Source organism: Xenopus laevis, chromosome 1L, assembly GCF_017654675.1.
Source record: "Xenopus laevis strain J_2021 chromosome 1L, Xenopus_laevis_v10.1, whole genome shotgun sequence".
Classification (NCBI taxonomy): domain Eukaryota; kingdom Metazoa; phylum Chordata; class Amphibia; order Anura; family Pipidae; genus Xenopus; species Xenopus laevis.
The window spans coordinates 10,870,012-10,888,644 of NC_054371.1; positions in this window are offsets into that span (position 1 = coordinate 10,870,012).

The window sequence follows — 18,633 nt, forward strand, 5'->3', positions numbered from 1 at the left end:
AGTTGCCTTTGGGGCAAAATAACATGGGAGGTAGATTTTGGACCAAAAGGTGACTCTACTAAGTTTTGTGCCCACTCCTTACTTTTCCCATGCTGGAGGTCCGCAGGTAAGCCATAAAAATGCCAATCACATGCTGTCAGTCAGGAGACTGTGGGAGTTGTGTCTTTTTAAGACCACCCTGTTAGTCACCGCTTCAAGGAGTTAGACCAGTGTGTAAATGAGAAATAAGGTGCAAAGCAATTGTTTTGTCTAATTACTCTCCTGTCCCTCTATGATATAGCCCCTCTTATTAAATAGTCTCCCCACCCTGTGCTCTTACAAAGTTTTCAGTAGTGGATACTATAGCAAAACAGATTGTGAGCTACGGCCCTTTAGATGTCAAAGTATAACTTGTACCTTGTTGAACTTCAACAATAAAAAGGCCACAATTTGTACAAAACTGATGGAAGAATCTCTTGTCTCCATCTATTCCTACTGTATCCATCTTGCCCTACTGTCTCCATCTTGTATTACTGTCTCCATCTTTTCCTATTGTCTCCATCTTGTCCTACTGTCTCCATCTTGTCTTACTGTCTCCATCTTTTCCTATTGTCTCCATCTTGTCCTACTGTCTCCATCTTGTCCTAATGCCTCTATATTGCCCTACTGTCTCTATCCTGCCCTACTGTCTCCATCTTGTCCTACTTTCTCCATATTTTCCTACTGTCTCCATCTTGCCCTACTGTCTCCATCTTTAAATACTGTCTCCATTTTGTCCTAATGTTTCCATTTTGTCCTAATGTTTCCATTTTGTCCTAATGTTTCCATCTTACCCTACTGTCTCCATCTTGGCTTACTCTCTCTATCTTTTCCTACTGTCTCCAACTTTTCATACTGTCTCCATCTTGCCTTACTGTCTTCATCTTGCCCTACTATCACCACCTTGTCCTACTCTCTCCATTTAGTCTTAATGTCTTTATCTTGCCCCACAGTCTCCATCCTGCCCTGCTGTCTCCATCTTTTCCTACTGTCTCCATCTTGCCCTACTGTCTCCATCTTGTCCTACTGTCTACATCTCTTCCTACTGTCTCCATATTGCCCTACTGTCTCCATCTTGCCCTACTGTCACCACTTTGTCCTACTGCATCTCTTCCTACTGTCTCCATATTGCCCTACTGTCTTCATCTTGCCCTACTGTCACCACTTTGTCCTACTGTCTCCATCTTGTCCTACTGTTTCTATCTTGTCCTACTGTCTCCATCTTTGCCAACTGTTTCCATCTTGCCCTACTCTCTTCATCTTGTCCTACTGTCACCACCGTCTCCTACTGTCACCACCTTGTCCTACTGTCTTCATCTTGTCCTACTATCTCCATCTTGTCATCCTACTGTCTCCATCTTGACATCCTACAGTTTCTATCTTGTCCTACTGTATCTATCTTGTCCTACTATTGCCATCTTGTCTTACTGTCTTCAACTTGCCCTACTGTCTCTTTCTTTCTCTACTGACTCCATCTTGTCCTACTGTCTCCATCTTGCCCTACTGTCTCCATCTTTCCCTACTGTCTCCATCTTTCCCTACTGTCTTCATCTTGTCCCAGTGTCTTCATCTTGCCTTACTGTCTACATCTTGCCCTGTTGTATCTTCAATGCCATGTTCTTCCCAACCACAACTGTGAGTTTGATCAATCCGGTAAGGTAAGGTTTATCACCATACTCTGCAAGACAAATCATTCTCTGTGTAACTTTCATGTTGGATAACAAGTGGCTTCACTGCCATCACTGAATCAATATAATTTCTTAAACATTTAAGCAAATAACTAGACAATTATAAGAGCCAGATATTCCATGCAATTCTGTTCTTTTATTAGAGTTCAGACGACTGTTTGAAAACAGATTAATATTCATGATCTCTGAGTGTCTTTTATTTTTCCAACTAAATCCCCTTTATGCTTTCCAGCCCATGCAGTAATCCTGTGTTTGGCATGTATGTGCTCCGTGTTGTTAGAGTCAAACACAGATAATCTGCAAACAAATTGATTGTTTGGCTTCCCCTCCCCACACTAAATGCACAGATGTGATGGATTTTCAGAGAATACTTGTGCAAATACAGAGAGCAGATGAGTCTGGACCAAGACGTTGGACTAAGGAAGGTGCTTTTGATGACATTTGTCCATTAATATTCTGCACGGGAACCAAGCAACCATCAGCCAAGGAAAGTGTTCATGTAGTAAAGGCTTCACGTACTCTGTACAGAACCTTCCACGCGACCAAGTTACAGACATGTTGAGACCTCTTGGGACTTCAAACTTTTTTTGGTATATTCCTAATACTGAGCCAGGGTACTAGATCCGAATGAATTAATGAACTCCTTCTGTATTAAATAATTGTGTATATTATAGCAACATGGGAATATGTAGTCTTTTGGGAAGGCCTACAACATCCATCCTGCACAAATACCCAAACCAGCTAAGGCATGATTGTTGGATCTTATCTTCAGAAGGTTTGCTGCTGGGCAGCCTGATGTCATCTACCCTTGATCATATAAAGAGATTCTCATAATTGTCCTTTTTGCCCCAGAGTGTCTGGATGGCTGCTATCTTTAAGGCAAACTAGCTGGGTCATGATCTCATTTGAAGTAGGGGGGTGGGGCATAAATAAACTCTAGTGGAAGCGGCAGGAGCTTGGATCTTATTTGAACAAGAGATAGCCAGGTCCTCTTAATGGGTTGCTTTAGAGTGAGTTGCCTGTGGAATGTACCCCTGTAGTGCTTAGCTGCACAGAGGCCTAGAGCACCCATTCCTAGAGGCCCAATGCACCCATGTCTTTACCTGCATGCACAATATGAAGACTGTATTGCGACAGTAACAAAATGTGCAGTTTTGGAACTCTTTCCACCACCCCTGTACAAGATGTTAGATATACATTAGTCTCTCCCAATCTCCTTTCTATTAATGTTCAATTGCTTTGCACTGGCTCATCTCCAAATGGCCTTCTTCTGCAGGTCCTACTTTCATACTTCCATTGGAGGCTGATGTTTTACTTCTCCCAGAGGCACCACTGTAGGCTGGTGAAGGCAGTTAAGGTATTGCTTGGGTATTGCTGCGCATGTGAACTTGATTGGGCTATTCTAAGTCATTGTCTGTCTGGATGTTGAACTCCCATCCCTTTCTTGGATCTCTTGCAAACTGAAACATGTTGTCCATTATTCGCCCTGTATTTGGTTATATCCATCATGCTCCAAATCCTGATCAGAAACAAAATATGGGAAGGAAGGAATCCTTGGGAGGAAACCCAGTTGTGCTTCTAAAATGTCAGGTTTCCTGGAATAGCCTTAATCTAAAGCCACCTTCAGACTGGTCTCACCCTTATTGGGCTTCATCAGTGTAGTAGAGCCAAGGAAGTGGACCCACATTTGGGAAGCACAGCTGAGTGTTGATCACTGGGGCTGAAATCTCACTGGCTGAGGGGCACCAGTTGTTTTGTATGATTAAGACCCTCAAGCTGTCTCAACACTCATTGGAGTTCATCTATTTTTGTGGTTATGGTGTTAGTTCTAGGTAACACAGCTCTGTGGCTCAGATGTGGAAGCCACGGGTTGGATGTCTTATTAAACCATTGTATTATTGCCGTCACTTTGTTTTGAGCAATCACACAGACAGGCTTGGCGACTTCTGTAATGACTTCATTTGAATGGAATTTATAAGCTGCCCTATACTTGTCTCTCCTGATTATTTAAATATAATTACGGCTTTAATAATGAGTAGCTGCCCCCAGCACCCAGTAATGAATAGTGTTTATACATTTATCTTGATGTTGCCATTGTTTGCCTGAGATTCTCCGAGCACCATGTTGACCTGTAACACTGTGAGAATCATTTAGAAAATTGGTAATAGACAGGCAATTTACGCCTCCTGTGCTGTGTGACCTTCCTCCCCTGCAGGGTCAGCTCTTCATCATCAAGAAGAAATTGATGAGTTATTTCTCACAATCCCCTTCAGCAAACACTGGTAGGGAAGGCACGGCAATGGGCACCGAGAGCAATACTCAGCATTAGATGTTGCCTCTTAATTCTATTTTTTCACAGGGCCCAATCAGCAGCAACATTTCTTTTAAAGATATGAAAATATCAGAACTGGGTCTGTGAGTGAATGAATAATGGGCTCTTGGAGATCTGGATTTCCTACATCATTAATGGCAAACCCAGCTTGTGATCCAGGGGGGGAGAGAGTCCAATTTATAAGCAATCTCTGCAGCGTAACATTGGAGAGAGATGTGTTTCATTTGGAGATGAGCCAGTGCAAAGCAATTCAGTGTTAATAGAAAGGAGATTGGGAGAGAGTAATGTATATCTAACATCTTGTACAGGGGCGGTGGAAAGAGTTTCATGGCGACGGACCAAAATGACCACTTTTTGTTACTGACACATTGCAGTCTCCATATCGTGCATGCATGGAAAGGCATGGGTGCTTTAGGACTCAAGGCATAGGTGCATTAGGCTTCTAGGCAGGAGTGATCAAGACCTCTGTGAGGCTAAGCACTACAGAAGTACATTCCACATGTAACCGATTAAGGGGACCTGGATATCTCTTGTTCAAATAAGATTCAAGTTCTTGCCCCTTCCCCTAGTGCTAATTTATGGGTCTTACCTACTTCCAAGTAGATCATGGCCCAGCCAGTTAGCTTTAAAGATCACAGCCATCCAGGCACTCTGGGGCAATAAGAACAGTTAGTAGGGGGCACAGTTATAAGATAAATCGAGGGGTCAGAGGGTACTAGTCCTCCAGTGCTGGCAGCCCTCCAGCTGTTTACCTGGGTGATACTGTTAGATGCTAATGCTCCACTCTGATGTCATCAGTCAATGTCACATATGTAATTTGATTGGCTAGATGGTGGGAGATTTGGCTTGGGGATGCTGGGAGCCTCACATGATATCTGTGATTGAAGGAGTACCTGGTAAAGCCTGGATTTTGAACTCAAGAGATACCCTTAGTTGCCCATACACAGGCATTGACCAATTCCATGCATGGGGATCTCCGACAGGCCCACCCAACCGATATCTGTCCAAGAAAATTTGAGATGCTGAGTAGGTTTGATTTGAGTTTGGCCAACAATTGGATTAAAGCCCAATATCGCCCACCTCAGGTAGGAATATTGTGGAAAGATCCTATCATCTTATACTGTATGGCCACCTCTAGCCATTATAAAGGACCCTGTTCCAGTATCTTGTGGAAAGAAGTGAAGGTGGATCAACCAGATCAGGGGGAAAAATACTTTACTACAAGAGACCAGGGGGCGCATTTCCATGCAAGATGCCCAAGAACCCTGTGTATCATCTATCTATAAATCTATCTAGCTATTATCTATCTATCTATCTAGCTATCTATAAATCTATTATCTATCTATCTATCTATCTATTTATCATATATCTATCTGTCTGTCTATAAAATCTATAATCTATCTGTCTGTTTGTCTGTCTGTCTATCTATCTATCTATCTATCTATCTATCTATCTATCTATCAATCTATCATCTATCTATCTATCTATCTCTATCTTTCTATTATATATCATTCTATAATCTATCTCTCTATCTATCTATCTATCTATCTATCTATCATCTATCTATCTATCTATCTATCTATCATCTATTTCTATATCATTCTATAATCTATCTATCATCTATCTATCTATCTATCTATCTATCTATCTATCTATCTATCTGTCTATCTATCTATCTATCTATCTATCATCTATCTATCTATCTATCTATCTATTATCTATCTATCTATCTATCTATCTATCTATCTCTATCTATCTTTCTATTATATATCATTCTATAATCTATCTATCTCTCTATCTATCTATCTATCTATCTATCTATCTATCTATCTATCTATCATCTATCTATCTATCTATCTATCATCTATTTCTATATCATTCTATAATCTATCTATCATCTATCTATCATCTATCTATCTATCTATCTATCTATCTATCTATCTATCTATCATCTATCTATCTATCTATCTATCTATTATCTATCTATCTTTCTATCAATCTATCTATCTATCTATCTATCTATCTATCTATCTATCTATTATCTATCTATCTATCTATCATCTATCTATTTATCTATAACTATCAATAAAGTATATTGGAAATATCTGTACCCCCCTTATATATAGTCACTCCCCCTGGCAGGTGGTTCCCTTGAAGCTAAAGATAGACATACACCAGTTACTCCATTAAGAGCTCATTACCATTAATCAGTCTCCAGTTGCTTCATCTCATCTGTCATAGACTAAATCTATAATTATACATTTTCCATAGGAGAAACAGGTAAGGGAGGCAGTGCAGAGGCTGCAAACTCCACTAGCTGAAAGGTCAGCCCAGAAAGGTGAGAAGAAACCTTAAATATGTGGGGCCATGTGTCTTATACAGAAAATGCAAAATTTGGAACCCAGAAATTTTGAAAAAAAGACTATGTATATCCTATGTATTATTCCTTCTTTTATGTGTTGGTTTCATTCATAGATGATTGGTGTTTTGCTCAGAGGGAATCGCAATGGGCCTTTAATCAATTATTTCTATTTATGCATTACTGTTACTCAAATTCCAATGCATTAAGAGCTGACATATGTCGATACTCATATTATGGGATCTGATTATAAATTGATTTTCACCCTTCTATAGGATGACAATAGGAATGGCCTTCTGCACTGCGCAAACTTCTGTCCAAGCAACTTGCTTCTTGGGATTGTTCAATATCCATAAAAAGGGTAAAATATGAACAGGGTCACACCTGTGTCTTCTTTTAATACGTTGACTGCTAAAAAAGCTGAAAGTATCAGAAAAAAATTAGAAGAAACTCAGCCCTAATGTCACTGGAGCTCCCTGTGCAAGGAGGCTGATTTATTGGTAACTAACAACTGAGCCAATGGAGGACGACCCAGGAAAATGGCCACTTATTTCAGGCAATTTTCCAATAATGTTTCAGTTTGTTAGCCAAAAAATAGTATAAAATAGCCAAAATAGTATAAAATAGCCAAAAAATAGGCTTGTCTGAGCAATATCTAGAGCAGTGGTGTTTTAGCCAAACCCACCTTAAAGGGATACTGTCATGGGAAAAAATAAATTTTTCAAAATGAATCAGTTAATAGTGCTGCTCCAGCAGAATTCTGCACTGAAATCCATTTCTCAAAAGAGCAAACAGATTTTTTTATATTCAATTTTGAAATTGACATATTGTCAATTGCCCAGCTGCCCCAAGTCATGTGACTTGTGCTCTGATAAATTTCAATCACTCTTTACTGCTGTACTGCAAGTTGGAGTGATATCACCCCCCTCCCTTTTTCCCCCCCAGCAGCCAAACAAAAGAACAATGGGAAGGTAACCAGATAACACCTGCCTAACACAAGATAACAGCTGCCCGGTAGATCTAAGAACAACACTCAATGGTAAATACCCATGTCCCACTAAGACACATTCAGTTACATTGAGAAGGAAAAACAGCAGCCTGCCAAAAAGCATTTCTCTCCTATAGTGCAGGCACAAGTCACATGACATGGGGCAGCTGGGAAATTGACAAAATGTCTAGCCCCATGTCAGATTTCAAAATTGAAAATAAAAAAATCTGTTTGCTCTTTTGAGAAATGGATTTCACTGCAGAATTCTGCTGGAGCAGCACTATTAACTGATTCATTTTGAAATTTATTTTTTTTCCCATGACAGTATCCCTTTAAAGGTCCATCCTTTGGTCAGAGCCCCCTTAGCTAATGAAATGGACATAGATCTAGAAAAATATTGGTGTGTCAATCGTCCAGCCATAGTTTCAAGAATATCTAGGGCAGCAAATACACATTCACCCAAAATTTCCCCCCTAACTGACCTTCAGACTGGGTTTTAGGTGTATCTCGAAGAACAAATGGCTGTTCTCTTAATTGTTTACCCTAATGAACCTTCAGACTGGGCTTTCAGTTGTATCCAGGAGAACAAATGGCCATGCACTCCCATTATCACCCGAACCAGCCTTCATGCTGCACCCCCCCTGCAAGTTTGTGAATGGTTGATCTGTAGGGTTGCAGGTTCCTTGGTGGGGGAATGATTCCTGTAGGAAAGCTTTAAGTTGCATGTCCCTGCTCTGGTCGTAGGAGGAGGTAGGTGTGCAACAGCTGGGGAGCGTAGGGCTGGAGGTCTGGCTGAACTAATAAAGATTAAATCAAGTTCACTAACCCAATGAGACATGTGGATAAGCCTACTTCCCTTAATAGCTTTACAGCCAACCCGATGGGAATAGCAAGGCTCTGTAGAACCAAACCAGTGGGGATAGGAAGTTTAATGCACTCTCACAGGTTAATATTCTGCTTAATATGAATATTCTGAGCCATGAAGTGAAACTTCTGCCCAAGAGAAGGGGCATATAAGGCAGAGAGAGATGAGAGGAAGGTTGTGCAAGTGTTCTTTCTGCAGATGAAGAGGGGAGTTCATTAGAAGGAATAAGGATGAGATGAGAAAAAACAGGAACTTGGAGAACCAATGGGCTAAATATATTTTACTGGAGGCCTCTCTAGCATGAAAAAACTAATATATCATCCTGTCTGGCTTTGTCTGGATCCTTTTGTACAGTATTTGGAAGGGTTGACCTTGATAGAGATCTTTTTCCTTGTCTAACTAATGTACACATGGGTGGTCACAATCCCACCCCTGATCTGTCCCTTGGAATTAAGAGCCCTGTACGACCACATGGATTGTCCTTTTGAAATTCCACCACTGCATGTACTACTGCATGAACTATCTTATAAACTTCCCATTAGATTCAATCAGGGCCGGTTTTATTCACAGGGTGCCCGTAGGCCCCCTTTCTTCCTTCCACCTCTCCCATTCATATGCACAAACAAAGTCTTATCTTGTTGGGTCCAGAGTATAGGGCTTGGTGCACAGGAGCGATGTCTACCTGTCCCCAGTGCTTCTGAACCCATTGCGATGTGGCTGGGGGACATGCCGCCCCTAAAATTCTGCCTCCATATCCAAGGATCCAATGGCAAAGACAACACATCTGAAGTCAATTAGGCCCCACGCAGGGTCAAATTGGTCAGTAAGGAACCATATATCTCAGGGGTATCATGTAATTAGATGAGCAGAGCAAAGCCAGGCAAAGAGTCTTGGGCCTTCAATCAGGGCCACCATCATTGTGATACTCCAGTCAGGGACCCTGCAGCAGAAGTTGGCCCCAAAAGAGGCAAAGGTGGGATGTTCAAGTCACAAAGGGGGAAGAGAGTCTATTTGTTGTCCAGATCCATCAACCAGGGTGTCCAGGTACTGGTGTGCTTATAATTGGTAACTTTGCATGGCCCCATAATAAATGATGGCAGCCCACACTTCTAGACGAGAACAAAGTTACAACATGCCTTGGGGACACATTGCATGTTGCTTTTATTAAAAATGAATGCACTCTCCATTGCATGGACTGTGACTGCTCAGGAACAGGTGATTGGTAGGTGGCTGGTGAGTAAAGGGTTACAGATGCCAGGGAAAGGCCGGGAGATGAAACGTCCCACTAACAAGGTGTTATGGCAGGTGCAAGATGCATCTCACAGACGGAAGGTGTCGGCAATGGAATATTGATCACACAGGGACGGTGTAAATGTCTGATGTGATGCCTCTGTGTCCAGCCAACTGCAAGAGTGTCAATATCAGAGATATAATCCATTGTGATTATCCCAAGAGTCCCGGCATTTCCCAGGCAACCCACCTCACTGCCAGGTTTAGCCAGTTTAACCCAACCTGAAAATCATAATATAATAATCAGTGAAGTAAATCATAATCATAATAATTCAGCGAAGTAAGGATAAAGCAGCACTAGTGAGAGTGTCCTTGTTTTATGGTTTCCTAGAGAAGCAGCAGCCCCCATTGTGGCGTCACCTCTGGTGACTGTAACAATGTTATGCCTGTTACCTTGGCTGATTGTATTAATGTGCCTCAGCGTGGGCTCCAGTAATAAGGGAATTCGAAAGGTCTTTTGTGCTGTTTCTTGTAAATCCCATTCATCACGACAGTAATCCCGCCGAGCCGAATCCCTACACCTTCTCCCGGGCATTGTGGCTACTTATTATACAAAAGGACTTGTTCTGGTGGTTGATTCTCTTCGGTTCATGGTTTATTTGTGAATGGGTTGGCTGGAAGTCTTATCCTTGAAGGTTTAAGTGTTTATTCAATGGCTCAGGAAAAGAATAGACATTCCTTGTGGTGCATGTTTCATGTAAGAGGCTTCTATTATGTTTATTACAGATATATTATACAGGGGGGGCAATTATTACAACTGAACGTGTAACAAATATATTCCCAGTCACTGCCTGGCAGCTCTACATTTATATATAGTGACTGTAGTTAAGAAAGAGACAGTTTTCTATCAAGCTCAGATTATCTAGATTCCACTTCCAACAGTGAAAGTGCAAAAACCCATCCATAGAAAAACCCTAGAGATGAACAAATGGGCAGCTGTGGAAACCAGGACTTTAATACGTGGATCCATAAAATGATGAGATTGCGCTAACATCACTGCTGGTAATCTTACTGGCATATCTGGGGTTAATGTTCTCAGTGTATGTTTTTGTAGTTATCTTTCTGGCATATCTGGAGTTCATGCTTTTTTCATTCTACATACATTGATTGTTATCAACTTGTATAACAGTAATCTTCCTGACAGGTCTGAATTACGCAGAGCTTATTGTGGCTAAGGGGGTGCAGTGTTACAGTTTTTGCCCCCCAAGTTTCACATTATCCTTAGGCCCAATATTGGTTGAAACAGCCCTGACTTTTCCCCACCTGTTTCATTAACTGAGCGACGATCCCACCCACTGATTGTTCATTGATTTTGCATGAAAACCAATTGAATGGCGCTAATTATCAGCAATTACTGTACAGACGCAGGAAACTGAACTTTATTTGTTGAGCTATTAGTTCCCATCACATATTTATTCTGTATTCAGCAACGTCCTGCATAGGGTTAAGTCTAGAAACATTCCACTTCCATTAAACCCTGAGAGCAAGACACACACACCACCGGCACATTCAGATCAAACTGCCATTTGTCCATTTGCCTCAGCCCCTACATTTCCCTCATTAGGAGGCCCCCAAGCTGAGCCACGGAACGTTGCATCAATCAGACGGCACTTACTGAGCGACTTCATCTTCATTTCTGCCTCTCAACTCTAAAGATGTGAAACCTCAGGTCGTATCAAAGGAGAACTAAACCTTCAAATGCAGAATAATGTGTCACTGGGCATTGTCTCATGTTTCACAACAGCATGTTTATATTACTGTAACTCTATGTCTTCTACTAACCAATCAAATTCTTATTTTTATCTGATAAGAGCTGTTTGCATTCTATGGGTTAGGGACAGCAGGTATAGTAGGGAGAGATGGTGTCTATAGTAACAGTGGATAATAGTCTCTGGGAAGGGAGTGTGACTGTGGGATAGCAGGTATAGTAGGGAGAGATGGTGTCTATAGTAACAGTGGATAATAGTCTCTGGGAAGGGAGTGTGACTGTGGGATAGCAGGTATAGTAGGGAGAGATGGTGCCTATAGTAACAGTGGATAATAGTCTCTGGGAAGGGAGTGTGACTGTGGGATAGCAGGTATAGTAGGAAGAGATGGTGTCTATAGTAACAGTGGATAATAGTCTCTGGGAAGGGAGTGTGACTGTGGGATAGCAGGTATAGTAGGGAGAGATGGTGTCTATAGTAACAGTGGATACTAGTCTCTGGGAAGGGAGTGTGACTGTGGGATACCAGGTATAGTAGGGAGAGATGGTGCCTATAGTAACAGTGGATAATAGTCTCTGGGAAGGGAGTGTGACTGTGGGATAGCAGGTATAGTAGGGAGAGATGGTGCCTATAGTAACAGTGGATAATAGTCTCTGGGAAGGGAGTGTGACTGTGGGATAGCAGGTATAGTAGGGAGAGATGGTGCCTATAGTAACAGTGGATAATAGTCTCTGGGAAGGGAGTGTGACTGTGGGATAGCAGGTATAGTAGGGAGAGATGGTGCCTATAGTAACAGTGGGATAATAGTCTCTGGAAGGGAGTGTGACTGTGGGATAGCAGGTATAGTAGGGAGAGATGGTGCCTATAGTAGCAGTGGATAATAGTCTCTGGGAAGGGAATGTGACTGTGGGATAGCAGGTATAGTAGGGAGAGATGGTGCGTATAGTAACAGTGGATACTAGTCTCTGGGAAGGGAGTGTGACTGTGGGATAGCAGGTATAGTAGGGAGAGATGGTGCCTATAGTAACAGTGGATAATAGTCTCTGGGAAGGGAGTGTGACTGTGGGATAGCAGGTATAGTAGGGAGAGATGGTGTCTATAGTAACAGTGGATAATAGTTTCTGGGAAGGGAGTGTGACTGTGGGATAGCAGGTATAGTAGGGAGAGATGGTGTCTATAGTAACAGTGGGATAATAGTCTCTGGGAAGGGAGTGTGGCTGTGGGATAGCAGGTATAGAAGGGAGAGATGGTGTCTATAGTAACAGTGGATAATAGTCTCTGGGAAGGGAGTGTGACTGTGAGATACCAGGTATAGTAGGGAGAGATGGTGTCTATAGTAACAGTGGATAATAGTCTCTGGGAAGGGAGTGTGACTGTGGGATAGCAGGTATAGTAGGGAGAGATGGTGCCTATAGTAACAGTGGGATAATAGTCTCTGGGAAGGGAGTGTGACTGTGGGATAGCAGGTATAGTAGGGAGAGATGGTGCCTATAGTAACAGTGGATAATAGTCTCTGGGAAGGGAGTGTGACTGTGGGATAGCAGGTATAGTAGGGAGAGATGGTGCCTATAGTAACAGTGGATAATAGTCTCTGGGAAGGGAGTGTGACTGTGGGATAGCAGGTATAGTAGGGAGAGATGGTGCCTATAGTAACAGTGGGATAATAGTCTCTGGGAAGGGAGTGTGACTGTGGGATAGCAGGTATAGTAGGGAGAGATGGTGCCTATAGTAGCAGTGGATAATAGTCTCTGGGAAGGGAATGTGACTGTGGGATAGCAGGTATAGTAGGGAGAGATGGTGCGTATAGTAACAGTGGATACTAGTCTCTGGGAAGGGAGTGTGACTGTGGGATAGCAGGTATAGTAGGGAGAGATGGTGCCTATAGTAACAGTGGATAATAGTCTCTGGGAAGGGAGTGTGACTGTGGGATAGCAGGTATAGTAGGGAGAGATGGTGTCTATAGTAACAGTGGATAATAGTTTCTGGGAAGGGAGTGTGACTGTGGGATAGCAGGTATAGTAGGGAGAGATGGTGTCTATAGTAACAGTGGGATAATAGTCTCTGGGAAGGGAGTGTGGCTGTGGGATAGCAGGTATAGAAGGGAGAGATGGTGTCTATAGTAACAGTGGATAATAGTCTCTGGGAAGGGAGTGTGACTGTGAGATACCAGGTATAGTAGGGAGAGATGGTGTCTATAGTAACAGTGGATAATAGTCTCTGGGAAGGGAGTGTGACTGTGGGATAGCAGGTATAGTAGGGAGAGATGGTGCCTATAGTAACAGTGGGATAATAGTCTCTGGGAAGGGAGTGTGACTGTGGGATAGCAGGTATAGTAGGGAGAGATGGTGCCTATAGTAACAGTGGATAATAGTCTCTGGGAAGGGAGTGTGACTGTGGGATAGCAGGTATAGTAGGGAGAGATGGTGCCTATAGTAACAGTGGATACTAGTCTCTGGGAAGGGAGTGTGACTGTGGGATAGCAGGTATAGTAGGGAGAGATGGTGCCTATAGTAGCAGTGGATAATAGTCTCTGGGAAGGGAATGTGACTGTGGGATAGCAGGTATAGTAGGGAGAGATGGTTGCGTATAGTAACAGTGGATACTAGTCTCTGGGAAGGGAGTGTGACTGTGGGATAGCAGGTATAGTAGGGAGAGATGGTGCCTATAGTAACAGTGGATAATAGTCTCTGGGAAGGGAGTGTGACTGTGGGATAGCAGGTATAGTAGGGAGAGATGGTGTCTATAGTAACAGTGGATAATAGTTTCTGGGAAGGGAGTGTGACTGTGGGATAGCAGGTATAGTAGGGAGAGATGGTGTCTATAGTAACAGTGGGATAATAGTCTCTGGGAAGGGAGTGTGGCTGTGGGATAGCAGGTATAGTAGGGAGAGATGGTGTCTATAGTAACAGTGGATAATAGTCTCTGGGAAGGGAGTGTGACTGTGAGATAGCAGGTATAGTAGGGAGAGATGGTGTCTATAGTAACAGTGGATAATAGTCTCTGGAAGGGAGTGTGACTGTGAGATAGCAGGTATAGTAGGGAGAGATGGTGCCTATAGTAACAGTGGATAATAGTCTCTGGGAAGGGAGTGTGACTGTGGGATAGCAGGTATAGTAGGGAGAGATGGTGTCTATAGTAACAGTGGATAATAGTCTCTGGGAAGGGAGTGTGACTGTGGGATAGCAGGTATAGTAGGGAGAGATGGTGCCTATAGTAACAGTGGATAATAGTCTCTGGGAAGGGAGTGTGACTGTGGGATAGCAGGTATAGTAGGGAGAGATGGTGCCTATAGTAACAGTGGATAATAGTCTCTGGGAAGGGAGTGTGACTGTGGATAGCAGGTATAGTAGGGAGAGATGGTGCCTATAAGTAACAGTGGATAATAGTCTCTGGGAAGGAGTGTGACTGTGGGATAGCAGGTATAGTAGGGAGAGATGGTGCCTATAGTAACAGTGGATAATAGTCTCTGGGAAGGGAGTGTGACTGTGGGATAGCAGGTATAGTAGGGAGAGATGGTGCCTATAGTAACAGTGGATAATAGTCTCTGGGAAGGGAGTGTGACTGTGGGATAGCAGGTATAGTAGGGAGAGATGGTGTCTATAGTAACAGTGGATAATAGTCTCTGGGAAGGGAGTGTGACTGTGGGATAGCAGGTATAGTAGGGAGAGATGGTGCCTGTTGTATTTTCTATTCTTAGAGATCTTTATATAAAGAGTAAGATAACACAGATGTAGTAACCCTTTCCTGTCCCTTTACTTAGAGAGACACTTGCTGATTAAATGTGTGGGTTTAGGACATGAGGAACGTCTGTTGGGATTTAGAGTGATGCCAAGTGACTGTGCAATGAAAGCCAGTAGACATAGCTAATTGGGTTAACCCTTTCTTGCCGAGCGGGGGGAGTCCATGATGAAAGAGGAGATGCGAGTGACAGACGCAGGCTCTAGTGACAGCCTTTAGCTCAGCGCTTTCATGTCTGACATATAAGAAGAGATAATTAATTCCCCCAGATTCACTGAAGCTCTTCACATCTGCTCCAGCGTTTGGTACCAGGGAGAGAAGAGGAGCTGAGAGCTGCGGAAGTGATGTCTCCCAGGTTCTAGTGAGAGGGAGACAGTCTGGGAATAAGCCGGGACTGAGGGGGGACATATAAAGAGCTGGCGTCTGTCCTTTCTCTGTCTGTTGGTTTATTTCCCCTTACAACTATGACACAGTCAGACTTTGGGGCCCTGTCTGCTCAGTTTATTTTTAGGTGTAGTACCCCTTTAAAGAGATGAGTTCCACCTTTTTATTTATATAAAGTGCTGCATTTATATCAAAGGGCGGCTGCTACAGAACAAGACAGACAGCTCAGGAGTCTTACTGTAAAATGTGAAATTGGACTACAACTCCCAGAATCCTCTGACTGCATTTGGTATTATTTCTTGTACTTACAGAAGCCTCATGTACTGACCTCAGGACGTTACATCCAAATGTGTCATTGAAGCCCCTTTACCCAAACCCCACCCTGTTCATGGATCGACCAAGGAGAGTATTAGGCTCTTCAATTCACACATAATTTGTTTTATTTTGCAATAGTAAATCAGCCCTTTTCTCTTTGCCAGGGCACAGGACACCGGGAGCAGAGGAGCTTACACAATGTCACAGGCAGAGACTGCAGGGGAAACACTTTCTGTTGCTCCATTTGTACCTAGAGCTGTTGGTTATTATTTTTATAACACTAGAGAGGCCTAATTCTGGCTGTTCACCGTTGAATCCTGTTTACTAGCGATTGGTAACAGTGACCTCTTGCAAGGAATGAAAGGGCCCAGGAGTTGCACGTACCCCAGGCAGACTATGGGCAGACTATGGGCAGATTATGGACAGACTATGGGCAGACTATGGACAGACTATGGGCAGACTATGGACAGATTATGGACAGACTATGGGCAGACTATGGACAGATTATGGACAGACTATGGGCAGACTATGGACAGATTATGGACAGACTATGGGCAGACTATGGACAGACTATGAATAGGCTAAGCAAGCTACTGACAGCCCCATGAGTAGACTGTGGACATGCTACTGTCAGACTAAGAGCAGGCTACGGGCAGACTTTGAGCAGGCTTTGGGCAGGCTATGGGCAAATTATGGGCAGATTATAGGCAAATGATGGGTAAATTATGGGCAGATGATAGACAAGCAATGGACAGACTGTGGACGAGCTATGGGCAGATGATGGGCAAACTATTGGCAAACTATGGGCAGGTGATGGGCAAACTATGGGCAGGTGATGGAAGACTATGGGCAGACAGTTGGCAAGCTATGGCAGACTATGGGAAAGCTATGGCAGACTATGGGCAGGCTGTGGGCAGATGATGGGTAATCTATGGGCAGACTATGGACAGGTTGTGGGAAGATGATGGGTAATGTATGGGCAGACTATGGCAGACAATGGGCAAGCTATGGCAGACTATGGGCAGGCTTTGGGCAGACTATGGGTAATCTCTGGGCAGGCTGTGGGCAGACAATGGGTAATCTATGGACAGACTATGGGCAGGCTGTGGGCAGATGATGGGTAATCTATGGGCAGACTATGGGCAGGCTATGGCAGACTATGGGCAGGCTGTGGGCAGACAATGGGTAATCTATGGGTAATCTATGGGCAGGTAGTAGGCTAATAATGGGTAATCTATAGGCAGGCTGTGGGCAGATGATGGGTATCTATGGGCAGACTATGGGCAGGCAATGAGCAGACTATGGGCAAGCTATGGCAGACTATGGGCAGGCTGTGGGCAGACAATGGGTAATCTATGGGCAGACTATGGGCAGACAATGGGTAATCTATGGAAAGACTATGGGCAGGCTGGGGGCAGACGATGGGTAATCTATGGGTAATCTATGGGTAATCTATAGGCAGGCTGTGGGCAGATGATGGGTATCTATGGGCAGACTATGTGCAGGCAATGAGCAGACAGCAGGCTTTTTAATATTACAATGGAAACAAAAATGCAATTATTGTGATGAATTCCCTTATTTCTTTGTGACTCTGCGGCTGCTTCATTATTTCATTCTGCTCTGCACTTGATCCACAATATTTAATAACAATAATAATAATAAAAAAAATCCTCCTAAATTGCAGCGGCAGATCCACCCCCCCCCCATCTAATGCTGTTTTATCTCATTCCCATCATTCATTAAACGACTCGCAGGGTTTAATACCCCGCTCCTACATTTGTCTGGATAAATGCCCCCCCCCAGCAGCTCCCATTGCTTAACACTAATAAAGGAGATTTATACTGGGGGGGTTACACTGATGTTTCTTCATTATTTCTATATGGAAGACTCCAAGATTTAAAGGGCAACTCCACATTTAAATGGACTTGCAGCAGAAAGCAGAATCTGGCTGGCTGTTTCTATATTTCTGCATGGTCAGTTCTGACTCCTGAATCCAGCTGATTAACAGACCTACAGGAGAGATGATTTCTGCTACATGGTCCCAGTGTATTCAGAACCAGCACTGTTACTAAGTATCATTAAGCCCCATTAGGAATCATTGGGAGGTGAGTTCAACATCCCTCTAAGTACTTACCCATGTCATCTGAGCAGTGTTCCTGGGTAAATACTAGAGGAGGTTGGATTCACTTACTCAGTAGGAGGTTCCTGTGTGACGATGGGAAAGAGAGCAGCACAGGAAAAGGAAGTACAGTGAATCAGAGCTCTGTATGTGGGTAAATACTAGAGGAGGTTGGATTTATTTGCTCAGTGGGAGGTTCCTGTGTGACCATGGGAAAGAGAGCAGCCCAGGAGAAGGAAGTACAGCAAACCAGAGCTCTTGTTCTGGGTATATAAAGTGCAGAGAATCAGGGCTCTGTATGTGGGTAAGTTCTAGAGGAGGTTTCTGTGTGACCATGGGAAAGAGAGCAGCACGGGAGAAGTAAGTACAGTGAGTCAGAGCTCTGTATGTGGGTAAGTACTAGAGGAGGTTGGATTCACTTACCCAGTGTCAGATTCCAGTCTGACCATAGGAAAGACAGCAGCCCAGGAGCAGAATGCAAAAAGAATCCGAACTATTCTGATAAGTACTGAGGGAAATGATTCGATTCTCATGCTGAAGGTGAGGCTCCCTGGGGGGACTACTGTAAAAAGGTGCAGAAATTATCCCAATTGGGTTAACCCCTCTAGAAGCCCTGTCTAACCATAATAAACACTGGGAATTCACAGTATATTCCAATTATCTCTGCAGACTTGAATATTGACATGATCCATTTGTGTCTGGTGGAAAATTCTGTTACTGAGGTTAAACTGCAGGAATTTATTATCACACAAGATGGACATTCACTGACGTCACTGAGAGACCCACAAATGCAATGAGTCTAGTGCAGCTCTCCTCTGTGTGCAGCAAGTG